The sequence below is a fragment of the Condylura cristata genome, unplaced genomic scaffold (genome assembly GCF_000260355.1).
Source record: "Condylura cristata isolate star-nosed mole 26May11 unplaced genomic scaffold, ConCri1.0 scaffold00002, whole genome shotgun sequence".
NCBI lineage: Eukaryota > Metazoa > Chordata > Mammalia > Eulipotyphla > Talpidae > Condylura > Condylura cristata.
In genome coordinates this window covers 81,463,139-81,472,948 of record NW_004567103.1, presented here as the reverse complement: position 1 = coordinate 81,472,948, position 9,810 = coordinate 81,463,139, and positions in this window count along the sequence as shown.

The following is a 9,810-nucleotide window of genomic DNA, read 5'->3' as shown; positions in this document are numbered from 1 at the left end:
AGCCAGAGCGAGAGATCTCAAGCCCCCTACAGGAGGCACCCAGGGGTGGGTCCCAGGGGTGTCTGGACCATGGGTATCCACAACATGTGCCTCATAGCCTGCTGGCTGGGTAGCCCATGTGCCAACTTATTAATTTATAGCATCAAGCACCCTGGCCTTGAGTCTCTGGCTGGCACAGTCTCTTTCTGAAGGGAAATCAGCATGACAAAGTGATACTTAAAGGCCACTTGGAATCAGAGTCCCAGCAGATGGAAGGATCAGAGGGTCGTGGTCCAGTTCCCCCTACCTCCACAGTTTGTGAGGCCTGGGCTGCTCTCTGTCAGCTGGAGTTGGGCTGGGTGCTGCTCACAGTGACTTTGCTGACTGCCCTGCCACCCCCTGGCACCACGAAACCAGACTGGTCCTTCCAGATCACTTGTGTGTGAGGCTGAGAGTTGAGCCTCAGGGCACCCTCTGGGCTGTGGGGGTAGGGTTGTGCCTGCTGGACAGGGCTTTTGGAGGTTGAAGTGTGAGCAAGTGTAAGCTGCTGAGGCCCCAGGCCTGGTCCTCCATATGCAGTGGAGCTGGAGCTGCTCAGGTTAGGAGCATCCTTCACAGCCCAGATGTGAAGCTGGCCCTGGTTAAAAACCCTGGATCTGAAAACAAACAAACAAACAAACAAACAAAAAAACCCCTGGATCTGGAAGGTCAGTTGCCTGGGGGTGGTGGGGTGGGTGCTACCAACTGTTATTTAAATAATCAGGAAAATTGGCCCTCCCTGGTGGCACAACGGGTTAAAGCACAGCACTATGAAGCTATCTGCAGCCACTGCAGCATGAGTTCGATCCCCAGCCAGGAAGGTGACCCACATGGTGCAGCAGATCTCTCCTGACCTGCCTGCTGCCTCCCTCAGCAGTGTACTTCACTCGATCTCCCTATTCTGTTCCCCACTCTGTCTCTGGTGAATTCTCTCACCCCCTGTACCTCTGGCCTGTACTCCAGTTCTTGTGTTACATAAATAAATAAGATCTTTAAAAAAGTACTGAGAAAGCTGAGTCATCTTTACAAATTAAATGCTATAGACATGCAATTAGGTAAATATTACAAATTAAGGTGGCAAATACTCCATGCTCAGGGCTTCCTGGTTGCTGTATGACACCACTGTCCTGTGCACAGTGATCATGGCTTATCGCCGTGACCTGGTGGGAGTGCGGCCAGGTGCTGGGTGACTGCAGCTCAAAGGTTAGCGAAGGCCTGGACACTGCTGCTGGAAATGGTGAATCCCACAGATTGGGGCCTTCTGCCTTCCAAGAGCTTGCTGAGAGGCCCTCTCAGCCCACTATGGGTGGACGGCCCTTCTACATGCCTCAGTTCCCTGGCCGGTAAGGGGTCTCCACCCTGGGGCACAGGCCCACCTAGTTGGAGCAAGAAGGCATTTGGGATGCTCTGGAGCTGGCTTTGGGCATGGAGGGGTATAGAGCGCTGCTCCTTCATCTTTTCTGTTGAGGATCCAGGGCCCCTCAGCTCTCCGGCCACTTGACTCATCCTGGGTCAGCAGATATAGCAGACAGTAGCGACAGCAGACATGTGATTTCAGGTCACCAGCTGAATAGGTTGTCCCGAGAACCACAGACAGGGGCCCAAGTTCTGAGAGGGGGAGCTACCCAGGCCCGCAGGGGTGAGGCAGGCAGGATCTCAGCCCAATTCTGCTGGTGTCCAGCTCAGTCATCCTTACATTTGGCACCGGGACACTGGAGCCTGTGGGTGGGAGGACTGGTAGGGGTCATTTTGCTGATCCAGGCCTCTAGGTGTGGCCAAGGGTCCTTCTGGGCTGATCTGTGTGCCCCTGGCATCTTACCACGACAGACTGACTCCTCAGGGCAGGCATGGCCCTCTGCTAGAGTCCTCCTCCTATGCCTGCATTCTTGAGAAGACGAAGTCATCAGAGCACAGCTATCCTCCTCAAGGCTCTTTGGGAAGAAACCAGCAGCAAGAGGGGCCTGGGTGTGTGGGGACATCCTGGGAAAGGACAACAGGCAGAGTGGGGGGCTGATGCACTGCAACAGCTTCCAGAAGGGCCAAGGACGCAGGAGGGGGCCTTGCCTGGGCAGTCTCCATTGGGGGAGAGGCCTGGGTGAGGTGCACCAAGGTGGGGGATGGGTGCCTGAGGCACAGGGTAGGATAGGCTGGCAGCTGGGAGAGCTCAACTCAGAAGGCAAGACCCAGCTGAGCAATCGGGGCCCTTGCACACAGACCATCGTGGGATGACTGGATAAACACAACGTCACAGGTCCATACAACGAATGCCATTCATTCCCTAAGACAAATTGCATTCTAACCTTTTTATGCTACTTGGATGAAACTTGAGGACGTTATGCTACATGAAATAAGCCGGTCACAAAAAAGACAGATACTGTCTGACTCAGCTTCTCAGCAGTCACCTTCAGAGAGACAGAAAGTAGACTGGAGATGATTAGGCTGGGGGTGGGGGTGGGTGGGAAGTATTTCACAGGTGCGGAGCTTCAGTTTGGTAAGACCAAGAGTCCTGGAGATGGGAGGAGGTTGTGGATACACAACATTTTGAATGGACACACTTAAAGTGGTTATAATGGTAAATTTCATGTTATTTCTCTTTTGCCACATTTTTTTTTCATTTTTAAAATTAATTTGAAGTTTTTTTAAAGGAAAAAAAAAAAAAAAAAGACATACAGAGTTAAAGCAAGCCACAAAGATAGAAAGAGAGAACCCCAAAGCCTAAGTGTGAAACAGATGAGGGGGTCTTCAGGGGCCTGGTTCCAGGTGTATGGTGTGGGCACATCCCCCAAGGCTCTGGGTATCAATTTTTTCATCTGTGAATAGAAGAGTTTTCCTCACAAAATTGTCTTAGTTTTCCCCACCATGAGTGATGCTACCTCAGAGGGTGGCAAAGGGGGTCTGGGGAATCCACTCAGTGGCCTGAATTAGACCAGAAGCCCACTGTCGGAAGCCACTCACAGGGGCAGAACAGCTTGGAGCCCTAGGGGGAAGCCCCAGCTTCTGCCGACGTAAACTTTCCTTGCAAGGAACACAGCTGTGTCAGGTTTCTGAGGGCAGGGTGGGGGTTCTCTGAGAAAGTAAGCCGTGGGCTCCTGTGGTGGCAGATAACCTACAAGCTACCTTCCTGTGCCCAGTGGATGCCACTGAACAAATATTTTATTTCTATTCATGAATTCCTGCCTGGCTCCCCAAAGGATCTGAAATGCAAAATAAGGCAGGCAGGATGTACCATTCCCAGTGCTACTTTGTGTCACCTGTGTCACTCTTGTCCCCGCTACATGGATGAGCATGGAGAAGGACTTGCTCAAAAGCATACAGCCGGGGGCGGGGGGCTGGGTTGGACTGTTCATTCTTCGGCTCCCCACTTGTAGGTCCATCCTCATGGCCACCTTGCTCCACCAGGCAGGAAGCAGACAAGCCTGCGTTGCTAGGCTGAGGATTAGCACAGCCTCCAGTGTCCATCTCCAGGAAAAAAACTTCTTTTGGTGGAGCCTGAATTTGCTTTTTATTTTTATTTTAGGTTCAATTTTGAAAACAATTATTAATTTCATGGACCTAGGGTGCCTGAGCCTTAGGGTGGGAACTGGGACCTCCCTCCCTTCTCCCACTTCTTCCCTTCCTCCTCCTCCAAACATCATGAGCTCTTAGTACCAGCCTGGGGTCCCTGCCTGGAGGAGTGGGCAGTCTGATTGGGAGACAAGCAAATGCATAGGGGCAGAGGCCACCCATGGGGCTGTTGGGCACTGATGGGGTACAGCCAGGCAGAGGCAGAAATTAGCATTCCTGCTGGGAGTGCCTGTGAAGGATTTTCAGCCTCCCCCCACTGAGGGCAGGCACAAATCTCAACTTTGCCCACATCCCTAAGCCCACCTCTACCCCCACCCCCCCACTCCCCCACCCATGGCCCACAGTGCAAAGCCTTTTTCTTCATGCACAGGAGGGTCAGAGTGGGGGAGGCTGAAGTCTAGGTTCACATCTGCTCTCTGCCTTCTGCTCACTGTGATCTTGGGCAGTAAGGGATCACCTCCTCAACTTTTTCAGCTGTCAAATGGGTCCAAAAAGACCTCCTCTGGGAAGCAGAGGGATGGTGGACCACAAGGGGACCCAACTGTCTGTGAGTCTCCTACCCTTCCGGGCTCTCAGTCCATCACCAGTCAATTCCCAGGGGCAGGGCCTGGAGATACACTTCAGCCTGAGGGTCCAAAGCTGCCCGCAGCGACCAGGGGTTGGGACGGGCCCTCATTCACCCCCAGGTTGGTCCCTGTGCCAGCCCTGGCGTGGAGCCTGCCTTTCTCAGGAAGGCCAAGTTACTGAAACAGATAAATCAATCTGTCAAGAAGAAGCCTTGGAGACAGAATCTCTCAGCCAAGAGGCTCAAAAGATGAATTGTTCCTGAGATGAAGAAGGAACAACAGACACCTTCTTTGAGGGCTCTTTGCCTGGGGGAGCCCCTCAAGCTCCCTGCCCCTCCTTTCACATGTCCCTCAGCGAGTACCTGTGGGCAGGGGGCCAGCCCCATGGACAATCGTGCCTTCTCCTGCTGATTGCCAGGCCTACAGCCGCCTGTCAGGGGGAAGTGGGGGTCAAGAGCCACTGTTTGGCCCCCATCCCAGTTCGAATGGGGACACCTCCTTCTTAGAAACCCAGTCCCCTGTCTGTTCAATGGAGACCTGGAGACCTGAGCTGCCTGTCTCCCTGACACGGAGGGGCACAGGAAAGGAAGTGCCCAATGACTCAGTACGACCTCGAAGCTGAAAGAGTGACGGGACACTGGCCATTGGGGCGCAGTGAGCCTGTGGAAACCAGAACCCCAAATGGGCCCTCACAGTAAAAAAGGAACATTCCCTTGAGAATGGGATGCCCTCTTTCTGGAGGGAAAGGGGCTGCAAAGGGACCCCCAGCCAGTTTGGTCAGTTCCTGGCTGTGTGACCATATAAAAATCACTTAACTTCTCTGTGCAGGGATTTCCTCTTCTGCAGGACAAGCCCCTTGCGGGCTCTTCCTTGTGCAGCAAGGATCAAATAAGTTAACCAGTGAACCATGTGCCAAGCCTCCTGTGAGCCTGCCATATGTGCTCACCATTATTAGCTTATAGAAGAATAATGACGTACTGCAAACCGTTGCCTTGAACGCCTTCTCTCACTTGACCCTCGCTGCCTCTCTGCAGGGTGGGTATCAGTGTGCTGCTTGCTCTGCAGATCAGGGCAAGGCTCAGAGGAGGGGCCCAAGGCTTCACAGCTAGGGTCTGTAGCCACATTAAAAGTGTCCTTCTGGCGAAAAAGAAAAATATCAGATGGTTTCATTTATAAGAGGAATATAAGGAAACCAAAAATAATAATAATAATAATCAATTAATAGGCAACTATAAATCAGAGACATTCTATGGGGGAGAGAGAGGAAGTGGGATCACCAGAACAGGGCAGGGAAGAACACAAGGGTCTATGGTGATGGTGCACGGGGGAATTGGTGTGGGAATTTTACTGGGCCTACACTTGAGAGAAGAAAGTAAATATTGTACAAAATGATCAATGATGTAAAATACATGTAAATAAATAAATTTTTAAGTTTCCTGGCCCTCTCTGGTGGCACAACCAGTTAAAGCGCAGCACTGTGAAGCTATAGCAGCCACTGCAGCACGAGTTCGATCCTGGCCAGAGAGCTGACCACATGGTGCAGCAGGCCTCTCCTAACCATCCCGCTGCTTCCCTCAGCAGTGTGTACATCTGCTTGTTCTGCTCCCCACTCTGACTCTGGTGAATCCTCACCCCCACCCCCGCCACACCTCTGGCTTGTACCTCAGTTCTTCAGTTCTGTACACATAAAAAATCTTTTGAAAAAAATTTTCTTCTGGCTCCCAAATTATCATTGTTTTTGCCCCACCCTGCAAATGGGAGGTGAGAGATACAGCAAAGCAGGTGAGGGGACAGGAGAGGTCGGACCTGAGCCTAGCCCTCATCACAACCTCCTCTGCCCCAAACTGACCACAGCTTTGTCATGGTAGTTCCTAGAGAAATAATGGGGTGGGTGGGGGAGCAGGCAGAAGGGAATGCTAGATACCCCTGTGAGCCCCGAATCAGGGACTCAGAGGGTCTTACAGAAGACCTGAGAGTGTGAGCTGTGATTCAGAGTAGAGTGAGGAGTGAATCTGCCCCCTTTCCCTTCCTCCCCAGGGCCCCAGGAAGGGGCTGTTGTGAGCGGAAAAGTGTTCATTCAAAACTGGGCAGATTGCCCAAGAGAGGCAGTGCGGGAAGCCCTCCGTGGGCGGAGAACCCGTGAGTCAGCGGGTTGGGGTCCTCACGAGGCAGGAAGGGGAGGCGGCAGGGACATGGCTCGGCCACCTGGAAACCCACACTGCGACATCTGCTTGCACATGAGAGGTGACTGCAGTGTGTGATCAGTGGGGAGTGCCAGCATGACATCACCGGGCTGGTGGGGGGGGTTGGGGGGTGCGGCACATACCCCTAACTTCCCAGGGGAAAAAGCTTGCCACTGTCAGGGACATGAAAGAACTGTCAAAGATCCATGAAACGAGCTGCATGGATTGTGAAACATAAGACTCACTTCTGTTTGTTTTGTGACAACGTGGAAGCCACAGATGTTTCTCAAGATGACAGAGAAGAACTACCAGGGACATCTCTCGGTGTGACCCCCATCACCTCCCACACCTCACCTGTCCCCATCTCCTGCTTCATCCCCCACCCCACTTCAGTGCGGCAGCACCCACACCTGGAGCCCATGGGTCAGGGGTCAAAGGAGCAGGGCAATGGTGGAATCTTGGGGGGAGGATGGGACAGGTGTCTTAAGTCAGGGATCTTAGGTGAGATGGGAAATTGTGTCAACACAAAGATGACATGTGACTTTTAAATCCTAGTAGTCAGAGACTAGGCAGTTAGCAAGTGTTGGGGTGGGCTAATGGCTGAAGAACAGTAGAACCTGGAAGAGCAAGGGGAGAGAAGGGAGCACTCCTACTTGGAGAGGAACCCTGAGAGAGGGCTGCATTTTGGCTGCCCTGACAGTCATCCAGTAGTAATTCCTCCCTCCATCTCGGGAGGTGATCAGCATTATCCTGCAGGCAAAGACCTGACTGAGTAAACAAATTCTCCCAACTGCTAAGGGTTGGTTGAGATCAGAAGGGGTCAGTTTCACAGTGCAATGCCTGAGAAACACAAGGTCACAAGCACAAGGAAGGTCTGTATCTTGAGGAGGAACTCAGATGAAAGGAGGCTCATGCTTGAGCTATGGAGTCATTACAGAGTTTGCTCAGAAAAATTTGAAATCCATCATATTCTAGACCAGGGAGGCGCCAGGGAGAATTAATGATGCCAGTAACTAATAAAGTCCTACTTTCGAGAGTAGATGACATATTTTGAAACTCATCAGTCTAGAAAATGTCACAGACTGAAATTTGGGAAAAGTTACAAAATAAATCCATGAGTCGGAGACACTAGAGGAACCAAGAAGAGTCTAGGGCATATGAGACTGTGAGTGGGGGGATGAGCTGCCTAGTGGGAATAGGCTGGCACTGGACATTGGAGGGTATCTGTCTGACCAGTCTTCCCCCTTCTGTGGGATAGTCACCCAGCAGTGCCCTGGGAGAGGTCTATCTCCCCTACACTCTCAGACTCTGGCTCTGTGACATCTCCCCTGCCCCTACCTTGTTGGACTCAGGCATGGCCAGGCAGAGTGACGATGTTGAGCCCAGAGAGGCCTGGGCAGAGAGACCCAGCCCCAGGGCTGGAGAGAGAACCACCATGAAGGGGCTTTCTGGGCTCAGCCTGCTCATCTATCAAGATAGGAGACATGACTGCGGTTACATATTAGTGTGTGTGCATATGTGTGTGATGTATGTGGGGAGGGGGGAAGGCTGTAGAAGGGAGCTTCATGAATTAGATAAAATTCTGAATCAATTCATTGAGTTCTTCAACCTTTAATGTCCTCACACCATGTCACACCATGTCACCCAGCAGTCATTGTCCTTTATTCCTGTGGTGACCTGTTTGGTGGTTCCTCTTCCTCTACACTGCCAGTGCTAGAGCAACTCCACTGGGCCATCAGCACACCTCATTCCATGACCACAGTCCCTGGTGCGGAGGTGGGCACATGATCCAGGCCAGGCCAATGCAGGGTTTCTGGGAGAAAGGTTCTCTCTTGTTAGCTAGCTTTGAATCAAGGATAGCAGAGCTTTGGTTTCTGCAGCTCTCTTGTCTGTGTGAGGAGTCATATGTCTCTGAACAGAGCCAGCAGAACAGAAGTGGAACCAAGGGATAGAAGAAGGGAAAAATTGAGCCTTGCACTTTAGTCCTGAATCAAGGTGTGACTAAAGGCAGCTATAACTCCAGGTTTCTCAGTTAGCTGAGTCAATTGATTTACTTTTGCTTAGGCCTGTTTTACGTAAGATGCTATGTCCCATACAACTAAAATAGTCCTGAAAAGTATCATTGAAGTTGATTCCATGAATTAGAAATAATGGAACAATCTAGAAATGGAATAGTAATTGAATAAAAAGAGACTCTAAAAATAAATATGATTAAACATCTTAAAAGATAAAGTAACAAAACAATCACAAAATAAAATGAGACAAATTTGAACAATAACCAAATAGATCTCACTCTTAAAAAGTGATAACATTTATGGCTTAATGGGTCAGATAAAAAGAGAAAAATAAGGAGTGGGTGAATAGGTTGAGAAAACTGCAGCAAAAAAAGGGAAAATATGACAATGATGGTGAACCAGAGTAGTGAAGAAAGATTGAAGAAGAAACAACAGGTGAAAAAGAAAGAAATCAACACTCCATTATTACTAAGCTGTAAGCAGCATAGAGAGCTCAGACAGAGTAAAATGGGAAAGGAATGACTTGTAGGCTAACAGCAGATCTCTTGGCTACAACAATGATGTCAGAAGATGATGGAAAACAGCCTCCCAGATGTGAAGAAGAAACTGTCAGCTTGATCACTGATGTCCAGATAAACAATCATTCACCAGTGAGCATGAAATGGACAGTTTTCAAGCAAAGATGGAATGAATTTATTACTTGCAGTCTCTCTTGCTTGAGAATTAATACAGGAGTTTCTTCAGTAATAAGGAAATTGACCCTAGAAGAAGGGCTGTGATAAAGGAAACAAGTTAAGTAAAGAAATGAGTAAGCATGTTGGTAAGTCCAAATAAGCATAATTCATTAAAAAAATGCAAAGGAAGCACACTTTGGGTGGTGGAAATAATTCTAAATAACATAGTGATCACAAAATGTAGGCGTATTCTAATGAACCCAACATTGGCCTTTCTCCCCCTACCTGATTGTTATCAGACCTTTGGTCCAGATGTTTGCATCCTCGTCTGCCCACAGAGGGTCAATCCCTGCAGGGCAGAGGCCTGTCCCACATGATTTTGTGGTTCTTGTCTGAGGCAGCACAGTTCTTGATCCCAGCCTGGTAAGGCTTGTAAAAAAAAAAGTCATTTTGATCCCAGCCTGGTAAGGCTTGTAAAAAAAAAAGTCATTTTTTTATTTGAATTAAATTGAACAATAGATGCAACGGGAGGGGAAATTCGAGTGTTCCTAAAGATAATAAAGATTCAACTTCAGTGCAAGTCAAATATAGGCAAATTAAAACTAAAGACAACGTTTTACTGTTTTGTCCAATAGTTGTCCAATAGAAGTAGATTTCAGAATGATAATGCTGAACGCTGGAGTGGTACAGAGGTCCTGTGTGCATTTCAGAGTTGATATGGTATGGAATGTTCTGGAATGTAGTTTACTTACCAAATTTTATATCACCTCCATGAGCTTTGGTTACAAGT